The 20,692-nt window shown below is 42.6% G+C and overlaps 1 protein-coding gene across 1 annotated transcript in view; it reads right to left on the bottom strand.

Annotated features, from left to right (window-relative positions):
- LOC132381967 (ephrin type-B receptor 2) overlaps window positions 1-20,692 on the bottom strand; it is a 468,380-nt gene that overhangs the window by 131,395 nt on the left and 316,293 nt on the right. The window lies entirely within an intron of this gene.

Genomic DNA, 20,692 nt, shown 5'->3' with positions numbered 1-20,692 from the left:
AAACATTTCAGTCCTGGGGAAAAAGCTCCAAGGAGAAAAGGCCGAGTTCAATCAACCTGTTTTCATAAGGCCTGCTCCCCAATCCAGGCCACATTTTTGAAAATCTCCTCTGCACCCTTTCTATGGTTTCCACATCCTTCCTGTAGTGAGGCGACCAGAACTGAGCACAGTGCTCCAAGTGAGGTCTGACCAGGGTCCTATATAGCTGCAACATTACCTCTTGGCTCTTAAGTTCAATTCACGATTAATGGAGGCTAATACACCGTATGCCTTCTTAACCACTGAGTCAACCTGCGCTGCTGCTTTGAGTGTCCTATGGACTTGGACCCCAAGATCCCTCTGATTCTCCACACTGCTAAGGGTCTTACAATTAATACAATATTCTGCCATCATATTTGACCTACCAAAATGAACCACTTCACACTTACCTGGCTTGAACTCCATCTGCCACTTCTCATCCTATCAATGTCCCGCTGTAACCTCTGACAGCCCTCCACACTATCCACAACACCTCCAACCACTGTGTCATCAGCAAACTTACTAACCCATCCCTCCACTTCCTCATCCAGGTCATTTATAAAAATCACGAAGAGTAAGTGTCCCAGAATAGATCCCTGAGGCACACCACTGGTCACCGACCTCCATGCAGAATTTAACCTGTCTACAACCACTCTTTGCTTTCTGTGGACAAGTCTGTTTTGGATCCACAAAGCAATATGCCCTTGGATCTCATGCCTCCTTACTTTCTCAATATGCCTTGCTTGGAGTACCTTATTAAATGCCTTGCCAAAATCCATAGACACTACATCTACTGCTCTTCCTTCATCAATGTGTTTAGTCACAAGCTCAAAAAATTCAATCAGGCTCGTAAGGCATGACCTGTCCTTGACAAAGCCATGTTGACTACTGCTAATCATATTATACCTCTCCAAATGTTCATAAGTCTGCCTCTTAGGATCTTCTCCATCAACTTACCAACCACTGAAGTAAGACTTTACTGTTCTATAATTTCCTGGGCTGTCTTTACTCCCTTTCTTGAATAAAGGAAAAACATCAGCAACCCTCCAATCCTCCGGAACCTCTCCCGTCCCCATTGATGATGGAAAGATCATCTCCAGAGGCTCTGCAATCTCACCCTTGCCTCCCACAGTAGCCTGGGGGTACATCTCATTCGGTCCAGGCAACTTACCCAACTTGATGCTTTCCAAAAGCTCCAGCACATCTACTTTCTTAATATCTACATGCTCAAGCTTTTCAGTCTGCTGCAAGTCATCACTACAATCACCAAGATCCTTTCTCATGGTGAATACTGAAATAAAGTATTCATTAAGAACCTCTGCTATTTTCTCTGGTTCCATACACACTTTCCCACTGTCACACTTGACCGGTCCTATTCTTTCATATTTTATTCTCTTGCTCTTCACATACTTGTAGAATGCCTTGGGACTTTCCTTAATCCTGTCCATCAAGGCCTTCTCATGGCCCCTTCTGGCTCTCCTAATTTCCTTTTTAAGCTCCTTCCTGGTAGCCTTATAATCTTCTAGATCTCTAACATTACTTAGCTCTCTGAACCTTTTGTAAGCTTTTATTCTCGACAAGAATTATTATAGCCTTTGTACACCATGGTTCCTGTAAACTACCATAACTTCTCTGTCTTATTGGAACATACCTTGGCAGGACTCCACACAAATATCCCCTGAACATTTGCCACATTTCTTCCATGCTTTCCCCTGAGAACATCTGTTCCCAATTTAAACTTCCAAGTTCCTGCCTGATAGCTTTATAATTCCCCTTACTCCAATTAAACACTTTTCTAACTTGTCTGTTCCTATCTCTCTCCAATTCTATTGTAAAGGAGATAGAATTATGATCACCTTCCTCTCTCTAAATGCTCTCCCACTGAGAGATCTGACACCTGACCAGGTTTATTTCCCAATACTAAATCAAGTACAGTCTCTCCTCTTGTAGGCTTATCTGCATACTGTGTCAAGAAACCTTCCAGAAAACACCTGACAAACTCCACCCCATCTAAACCCCTTGCTCTAGGGAGATGCAAATCGATATTTGGGAAATTAAAATCTCCCATCACGACATCTCTGTTATTATTATCCCTTTCCAGGATCTGTTTCCCTATCTGCTCCTCGATATCCCTGTTACTATTGGATGGCCTATAAAAAAAGCATACAGTAGAGTTACTGACCCCTTCTGTTCCTAACCTCCACCCACAGAGACTCCGTAGACAATCCCTCCATGACATCCACCTTTTCTGCAGCTGTGACACTATCTCTGATCAACAGTGCCACGCTGCCACCTCTTTTGACTCCCTTCCTGTCCTTTCTGAAACATCTAAAATCCGGCACTTGAAGTAACCAATCCTGTCCCTGAGCCATCCAAGTCTCTGTAATGGCCACCACATCATAGCTCTAAGTACCGATCCACACTCTGAGCTCATCCGCTTTGTTCACAATACTCATTGTATTAAAATAGACGCAGCTCAAACTGTCCATCTGAGCGCATCCCTTCTCTATCACCTGCCTATCCTCCCTCACACTCTGTCTCCAAGCTTTCTATATTTGTGAACCAACCGCTTCTTCCCCAGTCTCTTCAGTTCGGATCCCAACTCCCAACAATTCTAGTTTAAACTCTCCCCAGTAGCCTTAGCAAACCCCACCTGCCAGGATATTGGTCCCCCTGGGATTCAAGTGCAACCTGTCCTTTTTGTACAGGTCACACCTGCCCCAAAAGTGGTCCCAATAATCCAGAAATCTGAATCCCTTCTCCCTGCTTCAGTCCCTCAGCCATGCGTTTATCCTCCACCTCATTCTATTCCTATATTCACTGTCACGTGGCACAGGCAGTAATCCCGAGATTACTACCTTTGCGGTCCTGCTTCTCAACTTCCTTCCTAACTCCTTGTAGTCATTTTTCAGGACCTCTTCCCTTTCCCTTTTCCCACCCATGTCATTGGTACCAGTATGTGCCATGACCTCTGGCTGTTCTTGCTCCCACTGCAGGATATCTTGGACGCAATCTGAAACATTCCGGATCCTGGCACCTGGGAGGCAAACTACCATCCAAGTTTCTTTCCTGCATCCACAGAATTGCCTGTCTGACCCCCTAATCATAGAGTCCCCTCTCACTACTGCCTTCCTCTTCCTTTCCCTACCACAGGGCCTGACTCTGTGCTGGACGCTCGTCCACTGTTGCTTCCCCCAGGTAGGCTGTCTCCCCGCCCTCCCCATTGACAAGGAGGACAGCCACAGGGGTACTCTCTAGTACCTGACTCTTCCCCGTCCCTCTCCTGACTGTTACCCACTTGTCCGCCTCCCGTAACCCCAGTGTGACCACCTGCCTACAGCTCCTTTCTATCACCTCCTCGCTCTCCACGACCAGCTGAAGGTCATCAAGCTGCATCTTCAGTTCCCTAATGCGGCCCCCTAGGAGCTACAGCTCAACACACAGGCATTATTTAATAAAATAATTGTAAGCACCAATTTAATGCCTCGTTGACTTCTGTAAGAACTTTTCAAAGTAAATGTATCAAAATCCAACAGGGTCAATCGGGTTTTTAATTTTTGGTGGAGGTTGTATGGAAAGATGTAGCAAATGACACAAACATTGCAAGTGATACTGGTTCATCATGAGTGTTAGACTACAGGAAAATCGAAATATCTGGTTGAGTGGACAAATGGCAAATGGAATTTGACTCAGAAGTGGAAGCTAAGATACAGATGGATTAAGCGAATGGACAAGAAGACCATTCTATTGATGCGGGATCTTGTGGAAAAGTGCAAGGCCATACGCTTTGAAAGGGGAATGACAGAGCAAAATTATTACCTTCACAAGTAAAGCCCTCCCAACCACTGAGCACATTTACATGAAGCATTGCTATTGAAAAGCAGCATCCATCAAAGATCCTCACTACCCAGGTCATGCTGTTTTCTCACTGCTGTCGTCAGGTAGAAAGTACAGGTGCCTTAGGACTCGCAGCACCAGGCTCAAGAACAGGTACAGCCCCTCAGCCATTAGGTTCTTGAACACAAGGGGATAACTACACTCATTCTATTTCTGGTGTTCCCACAACTGATAGTCTTACTTAAAGGACTATTTATCTTGTTATTTTACGCTCTCATTATTTATTGCTATTTATTTATATTTATAAACACAGTTTGTTGTTCATTGACCTGTTTACAGTTACTGTTCTACATATTTGCCAAGTATGCCTACAGGAAAAATAATCTCAGGGTTGTATGTGGTGACATGTATGTACCCTGATAATACATTTTACTTTGAACAGTCAGTCTACAAAGTGAGAGTCCAAGTACATGACAATCAAAAAGCTAGCACTGCAGTTACAGCAAGTTTTACAGAAAATTAATGGAATGTTGAAAGAGAATGGAGCATAAACATAGGAAATTTTAAAACTCTTTACAAGCTATGAACACTAGTGGGGTACAGATTAGGAAGAAGGATGAACTTGCATTGGAGGCACAGCTGGGAAGGCTCACTCTACTGACACCTGGAATACACGGAGACTAAACAGGTTGGCTTGCACCCATAGGAGTTTTAAAGAGGTGATCTTATTGAAAGATATATTGATCTGATAGATGAATGCTGAGATTGCTTTCCCTACTCAGGGTGCCAAGAACTAGGAAGTATAGTTACAAAGTAAGCTCTCACACATTTAAAAAGGAATATCTTCTGACACATCATGAATCTTGAGAACTCCCTGTCCAAAGAGCTGTGAAGGCAGGGTCACTGTACTAAGGCATAGAGCATGGCAGACATTTGACCTACGAGTGTCTAGTGTAAAAAAAGTTTACTACCGTCTACATTTATCCTTGCCCCTTGTGACGTTGTTTACCTCTAACAAGTCCCTTTCAGCCTTCTCTCCTTCAAGGAAAACAAACCCAGTCTCTCCTCATATCCAGGCGAATCTTTTCAATACTCTCTCAAAACAATCATGTCCTTTCCAAATCATGACAACCAAGGCTACACTAAATATTCCAATTAAGGCTTCACCAGTGTTTATAAATCTTTACCATAAACCCCATTCTTAAGTTCTATATCCCCTGTTAATGAAAACCAGCATCCCATACACCATCTTTACTCTCCTGTGTTGCCACTTCCATGGATCTTTGGATTTGTATACTAAGGTTTCCCCGTTCCTCAACACTCCCTAAGGCCTTACCATTCACTGTGTTTGTTCTACTGTTAGCTGACCTCCAAAATGCATCATTTCACATTTATCAGGGTGAAACTCCATCTGTCTTTGCAATGTCCTCTGTATCAGCTGATCAGTATCTCTTTGTAGCACATCCTTCTCATGTCTACATGACAAATTTTGGTGTCATCTGCAGACATACTAATTGTTCTTGCTATATAGCATCAACATTGTTAATGTGTTTAACAACAGTGAGATCCCCATCACAGGCTCCTAAATACAACAGCAATACTTTATCCATCACCAAAACAACCTTCCACCAAACTTCCAGTGTTAAGTGTCTTGAACAAGTCAACAAAGTGGTTATACTGATAAATGGAATGTTTTGTTTATTAGCCTGGCCATTGGGTAGAAGAACATGATGCTTACGCTGGAACAATAAAGACAAGTCAGATTCATATTGATCATTCCATACAGTTCTGGTCACACATCACAGAAAAGATACAAATACACTGGAATGGGTGCAGAGAATATATGTGATGGAAAAACTGGATTCCATTGAAACAGACTTAGGGGATACTTCAGGTGTCTAAAATTGCAAAGTCAATAGGAAGGATTAATTTCCATTTCCAGAGGGGTCAAAGTCCAGGGGGCATAAATTAAAGTTCTTGTAGAAAGATTAGAGGGGACAAGAGGTATGATTTTCTCACAGAAGATGGAACTCACTGCAAAATAATGTCATTGTAGGAAATCTGACATACAAATTACTGAATAGCTGCAGGTGAAGCATCTTAGAGACTGAAGTAAGCTGGTTGGCTTGTCTGCAGTTGAGAGGGGTTAGAACCTTGAGAAGTGAACTCTACTTGCCTGACTTTAAGTGTGCTAGCTGCTTGCAGAACTCAACTGAAAAATACATAAAACATAAAACAGTACTGCACATAAACAGGCCCTTTGACTCAACATCTCTTTGCTGACCATGACATCAAATTAAGGTAATCCCATCTGCCTGCATGATTCATATCCCTCCATTCCCTGCCCATTCATTTGCCTGACTAAATTCTTCTTAAAAGCCATGATTATACCTGCTTCCATCACTGGCAGCACATTCCAGGCATTGGCTGCTCTTTGTGTAAAATAAACTTATCTCACTCATCTCATTTAAATCTCTCACCTTACATATCATGTCCTCTATCAGTTCTCTCCCTAGCCTTCACTGCTTCAGAGAAAATACAAGTTTGTCCTTCTTCTTCTTACAGTTCATACCTTCTAATCCAGGCAACATTCCGGTCAGCATCTTGTGCACCTTCTCCAGATCCTCTCGATAATAGAACAACCAGAAATGCACGCAATACTCCAAATCTGGCCAAACTGAAGTTTTATCTATCTGCAACATGAATTCCTGACTCTTACAGTCAACACTCCAGTCACAATTGTCCAAATCTGGCCGAACTAAAGTTTTATACTTCTGCAACATGAATTCCTGACTCTTATACTCAACACAGTCACAATAGCACTCTTCACTTGTCCTCAAAGGCCAACCCAATCTGTCATCTCAGCAATGGAGGAGCCTATGGATGGATATATCAGAATGGGAATGGAAAGTGGAATTAAAATGTGTGGCCACTGGGAGAACTCACATTTTCTGCTGAACGGAGCTTGATGAAGCAGTCTCCCAATTTACATCAGATCTCACTGATATACAGTGGAAGCACCGACACCAACAGACTCACAGGCCAGGTGTCACCTCACTTGGAAGGACTGTTTAGGGCCCTGAATGGTAGTGAGGGAGGAGGTGTAGCACTTGTTCTGCTTGCAAGGATAAGTATCACTTTCCATTTACATTCTGATATGTCCATCCATGGCCTCTTCCACTGTCGTAACGAGGCCACTCTTGGGTTGGACGAACATCACCTTATATTCCGTTTGGGTAGTCTCCCCTCCAACCTGATGGCATGAATATCGATTTCTCAAACTTCTGATGATGCCCCTCACCACCCTTCTCTTTCACCATTTCCCATCCCCTATTCCCTCTCGCGCCCATCAATTCCCTCTGGTGCTCTTACCCCGTTTTCTTTCTTCCATGGTCTTCCGTCTCTCACTTATCAACTTGCAAGCTCTTTACTTCATCCATCCCTCTTCTGGTTTCACCTATTACCTTGTGTTTCACTCTTGCCTGCCCCCCACCTTTTAAATCTACTCCTCATCTTTTTTCCTCCAGTCCTGCTGAAAGGTTTTGGCCTGAAACGTCGACTGTAATCTTTTCCATAGATGCTGCCTGGCCTGCTGAGTTCTTCCAGCATTTTGTGTGTGTTGCTTGCATGTCCAGCATCTGCAGATTTTCTCTAGTTTGCTAATAGAATGTTTCCCACCCTTTGGAGCTTTCCTCAGTCACAGCTGGACAGGGGGCATTCTCCAGATTTCTTGGACTTTGCCTGTGCCTAAGTAGATACAAAGATTTCTGTCAAGGTTGATTTCAATCTCCTTTTCTATCTCTCTCAATTACCTTGGATAGATCTAGACAGACCTTGGAGACTGAACCATCTTAATAGTCTTCCACTGACACAACACTACCTCTTTCTTGATTTCACCATGCTCTTGATCATTAGCATCCTCCTTGGTGCACAGATCTCACTATCGTCCTTTCCTTCTCCTTGGTGAATATTGATGTGAAGTACTTGCTTAGTACCTCACCCACATTCTCTGGCTCCAGATATAGATGCAATTGCACATTTAGATGGAATTTCAGCTCCTTTCCAATTTAATTTGAATCCTTGGGTTTCTTAGGCTTCCTAAAACTGACCAATGTGAGTGAGGTGAAGACAGAACAGCAAGTGACACAGCTGATTCAAATTCATGAATATTGTAAGTTCTGCTCAATACTCACAACTGACTTCTTACCTACAAGTAGGGAAAGGTTATTCACATGTTTTGCTAATAGGATGTTTTCCACCCTTTGGAACTTTCCTCAGTCACAGCTGGATAGGTGGCGTGTTGGCTGCCTTTGAACAGACCTTGTCCAATGAACAAAATAGGCACAACAGCACCAGGCTCTTGGGCAATGACCTGTAGCCAGACAGCAGTGAAGGAAGCAACAGAGAGGGGGCCTGCAGGGGCAGCAGCAGCAGAGGGCCAGATGCAGTGCGGGCAGTAGCAGAGCGGGCAGACTGTGGCAAAGGGGGCAGCTGAAGCAACACAAGGTGGGGGGGGGGCAGCAGAGACAGGAATAGCAGAGCACAGCTTAAAGTCACTGCCCGTGATACCGGGAGGACAGGAAGAGGCTGATTTTCTTTGACATGTCAGAGCAGCAGTGACTGGCGTGGCACAGGATTCAGATCAGGTGCCGGCAGACATCTGCAGCCTCCTGGAAGAAAACTTGCTGCTTGCTGAACCACGTGTCCACCCGTCTCTCAACGGTCCTTCCAGGGGGCTCTGCTGGAGACAATCAAGAACAGAACATGAGAACCAGGAGATGCAGGAGGGCCAACAGCCCTGGCTCTGCCACATGACAGACTGCAGCTGATGTCCTCACTGGCCTTCACTCTCTCCCTGATCCAGTATCTGACTGCATGGACACCTCCCTGTCTGCAGCCCACAACTTCCCATTGGTGACTGATAGGTAAGTAAGGCCAACAGTTACTTGCTCTGTCTCTCTCTCTGGTTTCCCATATACAACATAACTACCACAACTGTTTCTGTACCTTCATGACAAAGGTATCTTGGTAAAGGCAAGATGTTGGCATGTGTGAAATATTTGTATGGAGCTATCCAGATGCGCACAGTGATGTCACACAAGGCCCACCTCTCTTCATTTCCACAATGATAGCCCTGATCCAGTGCACAGGCGTGGGATTGTGTCCTTTTGATATCAATACTTAGAGCTTTGCTTTCAGCCCCTTGCACTTTCTGTGCACATCCCCACACATCTGCAGCCCTGGACCAATATTTCAAAAGACCCCTGATCATATGCCCTAATTAATACTTCACCCCTGAGGTTCTGATTCCATTTCTCCTCAGCCCCACCCCACCTCAAGACTGAAGACCGGCCCTAACCTATAACACAACCCAAACCACACCAATCTGATCCACATGGAGACAGAGCTGGAAGTGGGGTTGGGCTTGGAGTGGGAGGACACACAACAGACAGACACAACACAGTCACAGCTTTGAAGGATATCATCCTGAATACCGTCTGTGTAGTTACAGCCTAAGTTATTTACTCATTGCTGTTCTGTACGTACATGTTATTTAATTTAAAAGGCAAATACCAACAGTGTAAATGTAAGAAGTATATTATCCAAGGACCTCTAACTCAAATACACGTAAAGACTTGGCCTCCACAGCTGCCTGTGGCAACAAATTCCATAGATTCTCCACTCTCTTGATAAAGAAATTCCTCACCTGCATTTTGAAAGGAAGCCCTTCTATTCTGAGGCTGTATCCTCTGGTCTTAGGTACACCCACCATAGGAAACATCCCTTCCACATTCACTCTATCAAGGCCTTTCACCATTCGATTGATTTCAATTAGATCACCCTTCATTCTTCTGACTTCTAGTGAATACAGGCCCAGAGCCATCAAACACTCTTCAAATGACACACCATTTCAATCCTAGAATCATCTTCATGAACCTCTTTTGAACTCTCTCTAATTTCAACACTTCCTTTCTAAGATAAAAGGCCCAAGTAAGGCCTCATCAGTGCTTTATAAAGTCTCAACATCACACCTAATTTTCTCACAATGAATGCTAACATCATATTTGCCTTCCTCACCACAAACTCAACCTGCAAATCAACCTTTAGGAACTCCTCCTGCACAAGGACTTCTGATTTTTTTATGTTTTCTCCATTTAGAAAATAGCCAACCCTTTCATTTCTTCTACCAAGTGCATGACCATACACTTCCTGACACTGTATTCCATCTGCCATTTCCTTTCCCATTCTCCGAATCTGTCTAAGTACATTTGTAGCCTGTTTCCTCAAAACTACCTGCCCCTCTTATCTTTGTATCGTCTGCAAACTGCAACAAAGCCATCAACTTCACCATCCAAATCGTTGACATATAATGTAACAAGAATTGGTCACAACACAGACCCCTGTGGAACACCACTAGTTACCGGCCGCCAACTAGAAAAGGCCTCATTTATTCCCATTCTTTGCCTCCTACCAATCAGCTACTGCTTTATCCATGCTAGAATCTTTCCTGTAATACCATAGACTCATAGCTTGTTAGGTAGCCTCAAGTATGGCAGCTTGTCAAAGGCTTTTTGAAAATCCAAGTACACAACATCAACCGATTTTCCTTTGTCTATCCTGCTTGTTATTTCTTCAAAGAATTCCAACAGATTTGTTAGGCAAGATTTCCTTGAGGAAACCATGCTGATTACGGCCTATTTTATCATGTACCTCCAAGTACCTTGAGATTTCATCTTTAACAATCGAATCCAACATCTTCCAAACCACTAATATCAGACTAATTGGCCTATAATTTACTTTCTCCTGTCTCTCTCCCTTCTTGAACAAAGGATTGATATTTGCATTTTTCCAGTTTCTAGCACCATTCCAGAATCACTAGATTCTGGAAAACACCTGAAAACATGTACCATGGAGAGCATTCTGACAGGTTGCACCACTGTCCAGTATGGGGAGGGTGGTGGCAATTGCAAAGGACTGAAAGAAGCTGCAGAGTGTTGTAAAATTGTTCAGCTCTTGGTACCTTGGGTACTAGCCTCTGTAGTATCTGAGACACCTTCAAGGAGCAGTGCCCCAGAAGGGCGGAGTCCATTATTAAGGACTCCCATCACTCAGGACATGCCCTCTTCTCATTGTTATCATCAGGAACAGAAGCCTGAAGGCACACTCTCAACAATTCAAGAACAGCTTCTTCCCCTCAGCCATATGATTCCTAAATGGACATTGCACCCTTGAACACTACCTCACTTTTTAAAATACATATTATTTCTGTTTTGCACTATTGTTAATCTAACTATTTAATATACATTTAATGTAATTGATTTAATTTATTTTTTTCTTTCTACATTATCATGTCTTGCATTGTACTGCCATTGCTAAGTTAACAAATTTCACCACATATGCAAGTGATAAATAAACCTGATTCTGATTCAGGTCATTACTAATACCTCCACAATCTCTTTGGGCACCTCTTTCAGAACCCTGAGTGCACAACATCTGGTCCAGGTGACTTAGCTACCTTCAGACCTTTCAGTTTCCCAAAGATCTTCTCCATTGTAATGGTAACTTCACACAATTCATGGTCCCTGACACCTGGAATTTCCACTATTCTGCTAGAGTCTTCCAAAGTGAAGACTGATGCAAAATACTTATTCAGTTTGTCCACCATTTTCTTGTCCCTATCACTACCTCTCCACCATCATTTTGCAGCATTCTGATATCCACTCTCACCTCTCTTTTACACTTTATGTATCTAAAGATACTTTTGATATGATTTTCAATATTATTGGCTAGTTTACTTTCATGTTCGATCTTCCCAATTCTACCTGCATATTGAAATCCCCCATGACTGTTGTAACATTGCCCTTTTGGGATGAATTTTCTATCTCCAGTTGTAATTTGTGAGCCACATCCTTACTACTGTTTGGGGGTCTCTATACAACTCCCATCAGGGTCTTTTTACCCTTGCAGTTCCTTAGATCTATCCACAACGATTCAACACCTTCTAACCTTATGTCACCTCTTTCTGATGATTTGATTTCATTTTTTAACCGACAAAGCCACACCATCCTCTCTGCCTTCCTTGCAGTCCATTTGATACAATGTGTATTCTTGGACATTAAACTCTCAGCGATAATCTTCTTTCAGCCATAACACAGTGATGCCTACAACGTCATACATGCCATCTCCTGTAACTGTGTTGAAAGTTAATCTACCTTATTTCATATACTGTGCACATTAAAATATGACATATTCAGTCTGGTATACACTCTTTTGGATTTTGTCGGCCTTTTACTTTGCACCTCATCCTGTTGACTGCAGTTTTGCCCTGTCATCAGCCTCTCCTCACTACTCATTGCTTTTGTTTGTAAACCAACTACCTCATCTTCAACACTATCACTCCGGTTCCCATTCCCCTGCCAAAGTAGTTTAAGCCATCCTGAGCAACTCTAGCTAGCCTGCTCATAAGGATGTTGGACCCCTTTGGATTCAGGTGTGTCCCATCCTTTTTGTACAGATCGAACTTTCCTCAGAAGAGATCCCAATGATCCATAAATCTGAACTCTTCACCCCAGCACCAATTCCTCAACCACACATTCATGTGTCAAATTATTCTCAATGGCACATGGCACAGGCAACAATCCAGAGATTACTACCCTGAAGGTCCTGTTTATTAACATATTGCCTAGCTCCCTAAAATTTCTGTTCAGGACCTCCTCAAGGGCCTTAGAGCCCTTGAGATCATCAGTGCCAATACGTATCAAGACTTCAGGCTGCTCGACCTCCCCTTTGAAAATGCCATGGACATGACCTGTGACATCCCTAACCCTGGCACCTGGGAGGCAACATACCATCCGGGTGTCTCTATAGTGCTCTTACAATCTCATCTCTGTCCCTCTGACTAAGGAAACTCCGATCAACACTGCAGTCCTCGTCACCTCTCTGTTCTTCTGAGCCAGAGCACCAGTCTCCATGCCAGAGACCTGATCACTGTAGCTCACCCTCAATAGTATCTAAAGTTGTATACATATTATCAAGGAAAATGTCCACAGGTGTACTCTGCACTGGCTGTGCATTTCCCCTCCTTCTCCTGACAGTCACACAGTTACCTGTCTCCTGCAGTCTAGGGGTGACTACCTCTTTGTAGCTCCTGTCCATCACCTCGTCATTCTCCTGTATGAGTTGAAAGACATTGAGCTGCAGTTCCACTTATACCCTAGATGCACTTATGGATCAAGTGGTCCTACAGGAGACAGAGCCACATTATGGCCTTTTACACCTAGTTAGCCACTTCATATTCCACACTAGATTTCATTGACCCCACATACTTGGTAAGTAACTGCCCACACTCCTGGGTCAGTCACTGCCCCACATACCTGCTTTTCTAAGTGTAGATTTATCCTGTCCCTGAGAACTTTTCCAATACCTCCCTTAACTGACATACGGCTCACCTGCCTGTAATTACCTGGCTTACCCTGCTAATTGAATCAACGAACCATATTTTCTGTCCTCATCAATGACTAATGAAGACGACATAGTCTTTGTGAGAATGCCCCAGGAATTTCCATCCTTGCGATACTGGTCATTAGCGTTCCTGCGAAAACCAGTAGCCTTGGAGATACACTCATAAAAGAAGTATTGCGGGAAATAAGTTGTGCCAATAACACAGTTCAAAAATGAACATGACTAGATGTTTAATATTTCTGGATGGACAATCTTTGGACACAATGCAAAACAGGCAAAAAAAGATGTGCAATACTGAGCAAGGAGGTGTTGGAAATGGAGGATGTCTTGGGGAGGTCAAAGGCTCCACTGGATTGTGTTGAGAGCACTACTCCACAATGGAGGATGTTTAAAAGAATATCAAATGGTGAGAGGAAGACTAAGTAAGTCTAGAGAAAAATGCAATTATTGAAGAATGGTAATATCAGGGAACTTCAATTCTATAACAGACGGATAAGGAAGGGGATGACTTCCTGAAAGTTGTGTGCTGAGGGTTTTCTATGTTTCTAAAGGTGTTCATGAGAACTGTCTTTATTAGGATGGAACAGCACAGCACCACGATAGCATAGTGGTTAGTGCGATGCTGTACAGTACCAGTGAACCAGGTTCAACTGCCACCACTGTCTAAAAGGAATTCGTACGTTTGTATGTGAGCACGTGAGTTTCCTCTGGGTGCTCCGGCTTACTTCCACAGTCCAAAGACATACTGGTTGGCTAATAGGTCAATGTAGATTGCCCCATGATTAGGCTAGGGTTAAATCGGGGGGGGGGGGGATTGCCTGGTGGTATGACTTGAAAGACCGAAAGGGTCTGGTACACATTGTATCTTAACAAATAAATAAATAGAGCCTCTTTACAGCTCCAAGGATCTGTGTCCAAATCTGACCTTTGGTGCTGCCTATGTGGAGTTTGCACATTCTTCCTGTAACTCATTGGATTTCCTCCAGGTGCTGTCAAAGACCTGTGGATCGGGAGGATAAGTGAGTGGCAGAATTTTGGGAGAGATTGTTGGCAATGTGGAGAGAGTAAAATAGGATCAGTGCAAATGGATACTTGACGGCCAGTGCACTCAATGGGTTGAAAATGTTGTATCCATGGTTTAAAAATGGGAAGAGGGCCTGAAACATGAACTTAGGGAGCTAATTTACAAATTAAGAAACAGATCCCTAAGGCTGCAATCTTTATCTTACTTCAAATAATACATGCTGGTGAGATTAGGAACAAGAGGACAAGGCATTTACACGTGTGGCTAAAGGGATGTGTAAGAGAAAGGCTTTAGCTGTTTAGATTACCTGGACTGTTTCTGGGAACGTTGGGGCCAGCAGGAGCCACACTGGTTGCACCTGAACAAGAATATCATTAAGAGACTTGCAGCAAAGTTTACTGGTGTTGTTGGGTAGGGTTTTAAACTAATCTGGCAGGACACAACATTAAAGGTGGTGGTGGGGGGGGGTGTGAAAAGTGTAATGCAATGTAGGAGAGCTACGTTAGTCCAGTCGATGGAGCAGGCATGGACAGGGTAAGGCACATAGGTGGATTGGAAGGTTAAATTTTATCTAGCTTACGACAAGTTGAGAGTTTTGATCATCACATGGGAATATGATTGATAAAAGGACAGTACTGGGAGTTCAGTATGCTAGGGAACATAGGGGATGTGGCATTGAAGTACTGATTAAGGAGCCCATCTTTCCTCTACAATGGAGGTTGTCCAAGAAGGCTCTTCAAATGATGCCACATGGCTAGATCCTAAGGACAAAAAGGAGACAATCATTTTGTTAGGCCTCCTAACAGTTAGCATTAGGTAGCAAAGAAGGTTTTGAGGAAATAACAACCAAGATAGAGAAAGCAGAGACAGTGGATGTTGTTTACTTGGATTTTCAGAAGGCATTTGACAAGTTGTCACACATGCAACATGTAACAGGCAAATGATGGATGGATCTCCAATCAAGTTGTCCAACTTGTCTCAGCCAATCATGTCCCCACAATACTATTCCTTCTGCTTTTACCAATATACAAGCTCAATGTGGCTTGTTGGTTGTTGTATTTCACAAATGTGATACCCACAGGAATTATTTTTCTCCAGTATAAGTTCTTAGTTGGGTATCTGCAGGCTTCAATTTAGTATCTTTGAAATGCCCTTCAATCTCATTTTGTGTAAAGACAGAAACAGCCAAACCAGTGTCCAATTCCACTTCTACTGTAAGCCATATTATTTGTCTGTTGTTAATTTTCACACTGTTAATCAAGTCTCTTCAGTACCATGTCACTCTCATCATTATCAGATTTTTCATTAATAGCATGCAGATTAGTGCTCTTTTTGAAACTGCAACTTGACTTTTTATCTTTTTCCCTTCTCTGTGCAGTCCATTCATTTTTTTCTCCTTGACATATTCTTTCTATGTGTCTTACTTTGCTGCATTTTCTGAAAGTTTCACTTTTAAACTTGCATTGATCTGGTGTATGTGATCCCCTGCAACAGCAGTAACACAATTTGTTCAGCCAGGCCAGTTTCTGTTTAGATGTTGCAATCACTTTCACTCATGATTGCAACTCAACTGCATCTCTGTCTACTTTTTCCATTGATACTGCTCTTTCTGTTAACAGCCGTTTTTGAATGTTTTCTTGTAAGATTCCATAAACTAAACGGTCTTTCAGTGAATCATTGAACTGACAATGGTCAGATAATCTCTTCAATTCAGCCGCTTATGAAACCTAATGTGTTCTACAAAAAACAATGGCTTTGGTTTGAAATGTTCCTAATCACTTTCACAATATCAGCAAAGGTCACTTCAGATGGTTTGGTTGGAGCAGTTAAACTTTGAAGCAAACTATATGCCTTTAAACCCAATGCACTCAGCAAAATTGGTAGTCATTTCTTATTGGCTATTTCATTTGCTTCAAAAGACTGTTCAATTAGCTCAGTATTCATAAGCAAGTTATCTCTTGTTGAATTTTTCTGATGTAACCATCCATTTCTGCTCTTTTTTTCATGATTATTGTCACCTGGTTCTCACTGTTTATAAACCTGTGAATTCCTCTGTTTTCTGCCTTTTTTTGTTTATAATCAGTTGTGTTTTCCCTTCTGAAGAACTCGTACTATGCAGCTTTTTTAAATTCGATCATCCCTGCATACGGAGGGCTGCTTTTTTACTCACTGTTTCTTGCTGCATCTTTTTAGCTCAAGCATCTTGCTGCGCTTTAACAGGTCAGTCACCATCTCATGCTCATTTTAAAAGAATACTCATCGCCAGTGTTATGTTTTGTAACTTCAAAACATTAAACTAATTCAAAGGAAGACATGGGAGTCCAAAATGTAAGTCTAACTTCATGTTTACTTTAAGCAAGGCACTCGCATATCACATGGTAGCGTGATAACATATGCAATTCATGTATTTATACATATAAACCGTAATGAATTATTTATGCAAACAAAAATCAAATATATGTACAAGATTACTGAAATATTAAATATACAACAGAACAGGCAGTGTTAAGGGAGTAGCAGAAGGACTGGTATTGGAAGAATGTGCAAAGAATGTGGCAGATTGAATATACTGTCTGGTCATGCACTTTAGTAGACAGAAGAAAGAATAAAGGCATACAATATTTTCTGAAAAAGGAAACAAATTCAGAAATGATAAGTGCAAAGGGACTCGTGCAGGATTCATAAAGTTTAACTTGCAGGTTGAGCCGGTGGTAAGGAAGGCAAATATAATGTTAGCACTCAGTTCGAGATTACTGAAATATAAAAGCAAGGATGTAATGCTGAGGCTTTCTAAGGCTTTGGTCAGACTGCACTTGGAGTATAGTGTGCAGTTTTGGGCCCCTTATCTGAGAAAAGGTGTGCTGGCACTGGAGAGGATCAAGGGGAAGTTCACATGAATTATTCCAGGAATGAAAGGGTTAATGCACAAGGACAAGATGGCTCTGGGCTTGTACTCACTAGAGTTTAGAAGGCTTAAGGTGATCGAAGGTGACTGAATATCGGAAGACTTTGATCGAGTGCACGTGGATAATCTGAAACCAGAGCACATAGCCTCAGAATAGAGGGGCCTCCCTTTAGAACAGAGATGAGGAGGAATTTCTTTATCCAGAGGGCAGTGAATCTGTGGAATTTGTTGCCACAGACAGCTGTGGCGGCCAGGTATATTTAAAGCTGACATTGATAAGTTTTTGATCAGTCAGGGTGTCAAAGGTTAAGGGGAGAATGCAAGAAAATGGGTCTACAAGGGTAATAAATAGGCCATGGTGTAATGGCAGAGAATATTTGTTGGGTTGAATGGCCTAATTCTGTGCTCCTATGTCTTATGGTCTAAATGCTTTCTCACTAAGCTGACTGAATTTTTGAGGAGGGAACCAAGGAAGGCAGAGCAAAAGATGTTTTCTGCATGGACTTTGGTGGAGCATTTGACAAGATCTCACATCGTAGATTAGTCCAAAACATTAAGGCACAATAGAAACCCAGGTAAACTGGCTAATTGAATCAAAAATTAACTGTATGATTGGTGGCAAGGGGGGAAGCAGTAGATTTTTGATTGGAAGCATGTTACTGCGGTATACCACAAAAACTGATTTTGAAGCCTGAGCACACATCTGTTATCAGGAAGAGGCTTTCCATTTTACAACATCGGAAATGCCCTCCTTTTTCAAAGAATAGGTTACCCTCACACCAACTTCATGCTGCCCTCAGCTGCATCTCCTCCAGTTCCCACATATTAGCCCTCGCCACACCCTACCACTGTCATAATAAGGACAATGTTCCCCTTCTCCATACTTACCATCCCATGAGCCTCCATCATTCTCCATAACTCCTACTATCTACAATGTGATCCTGTACTGAACACATCTTTCCCTCCCACCACTGTCTGTTTTCCATAGGGACCGTTCTCTATGAGACTCTATTGTTCACTTGATCCTCTTCACTTATCTCCCACTTGGCACACATCTCTGAAAACAGGACAAATACTGCACCTGCCCCTTCACCTCCTGCCTCAGCACCACTCAGGGCTACAAGCAGTCCTTCCAGCTGAGGTAACACCTCACCTGAGAGTACGTTGGGTTCATCTACTTTATTTGGAGCTCCTGGTTGTGGCCTGTTCCACATTGGCGAGACCCAACGTAGATTTGGGAACTGATTTGTCAAGCACTTTTGCTCTGTTCGTCATGAAGGCAAGATTTCCTAGTGGCACCCTTTTCAACTGACTTACCATTTCCATTTCATGGTCATAGTCCATGGCCTCTTCTACTGCCACTCAGGTTCCAACAGGCACAACATTTCATATTCCATCTCCAACCTGATGGCATATTAATTTCTTTAACTTCCAATAATTTTGCCCCCTCACTCTTTTCTCTTTCCCCAATCCCCATTATGGTTCCTCACTCACACCTTCTCTTCTCCTCATTTGCCCATTACTTCCCTCTGGTGCCCTTCCTCCTTCTCTTTCTTCCATGGTCCACTGTATCAGATTTTTTCTTCTTCAGCCTTTTACCTCTTCCAGATATCACCTCCCAAATTCTTACTTCCTCCTGCTTCCCTCACCTACATACATCCTTCACCTCGTCTCACCTACACCTGTCAGGTTCTACTCCTTCTTCTCCCTACATCTTGTTATTCTGGCTTGTGCCCTCTTACTTTCCAGTCCTGATGAAAAATCTCAGCCTGGAATACTGACTTTTTATACCCCTCCATAGATGCTGCCTGTTTTGCTGAGTTCCTCCAGTACTTTGTATCTTACTGATGTTGAACCCTTGTTGTTTGTTTTATATATATTAACAATTTGGATGCGAACATAAAGGGGTAATTTGATAAGTTTGCAGGTGGCAAAGACTGGAGGTGTTGTGGATGGTGAGGAAGGCTGTCTAAAGCTACAGCAGAATAAAACCATAAGATACGGGAGCAGAATGAGGCCATTTGGCCAATCGAGTCTGCTCCATAATTTCATCATGGCTGATCCAATTTTCCTCTCAGCCCCAGTCTTCTGCCTTTTCCACATGCCCTGACCATTCAAGAATATATCAAACTCTGCCTTAAATATACATATAGACTTGTCCTCCACAGCTGCCTATGGCAAAGAATTCCACAGATCCACCATCCTCTGGCTAAAGAACTTCCTCCTCATCTCCATTCTAAAAGGACGCTTCCACTACCACTCTATCAAGACCTTTCACCATTCGATAGGTTTCAATGAGGTCAACCCTCATTCTTCTGAATTCCAGTGATTATAGGCTAGAGCCATCAAAACCTCTTCATATGACAAGCCATTCAATGCTAGAATCACGTTTGTGAAACTCCTTTGAACCCTCTTCAGTTTCAGCACATCCTTTCTAAGACAAAGGGCACAAAACTGCTCACAATACTTCAAGTGATACCTCATTATTGCTTCATAAAGTCTCAACGCGACATCTTTGCTTTTACATTCTAGTCCTCTTGCAATGAATGCTAACATTGCATTTCCCTTCCTCAGCACAGACTCATCTTGCAAATAAACATTTAAGGAATCCTGCACAAGGACGCCAAAGTTGCTTTGCACCTCAGCTTCTTTGCATTTTCTCCCCATTTAGAAAATAGTTATCCCTTCTATTTCATCTACCAAAGTGAATAATCATACACTTCCCAATTCTGTATTCCATCAACAATTTCTTTGCCCATTCTCCTAATCTAAGTCCTTCTGTAGCCTCTCCACTTCCTCAAAACTACCTGCCTCTCTACCTAACTTCATAGCATCTGCAAACTTTGCAACAAAGCCATTGTTCCATTATACAAATCACTGACATATAACGTAAAAAGAATCGGTCCCAATACAGACCCCTGTGGAATACCACTAGTCACCAGCAGCCAACCAGAAAAGGCTCCCTTTACTCCCACTCTCTGCCTCCTGCCAATCAGCCACTGCTTTATCCATGCTAGAATCTATTTTGCAATACCATGGGTTTGGAAATGTGGCACCTTGTCATAGGCCTTCTCAAAATCCAAATACACAACATCAACTGATTCTCCTTTGTCAATCCTGCTTGATATTTCTTTGAAGAATTCCAACAGATTTGTCCAGTAAGATTTTTCCTTGAGGAAACCATGCTGATTACAGCCTATTTGATCATATGCCTCCAAGTACCCTGAGATCTCATCCTTAATAATCAACTCCAACATTTTTCCGAACCACTGAGGTCAGACTAACTGGCCTATAGTTTCCTTTCTCTCGCCTCACTCCCTTTGTGAAGAGTGGAGTGACACTTGCAATTTTCTAGTCTTCTGGAACCATAGCAGAATCTAGTGATCATTACTAATGCTTCTATGACCTCTTCAGCCACCTCTTTCAGAACTCTAGGGTATGCACCA

This window comes from Hypanus sabinus, chromosome 27, assembly GCF_030144855.1.
Source record: "Hypanus sabinus isolate sHypSab1 chromosome 27, sHypSab1.hap1, whole genome shotgun sequence".
Taxonomy (NCBI): Eukaryota; Metazoa; Chordata; class Chondrichthyes; order Myliobatiformes; family Dasyatidae; genus Hypanus; species Hypanus sabinus.
This window is presented reverse-complemented; position numbering and strand designations above follow the sequence as displayed.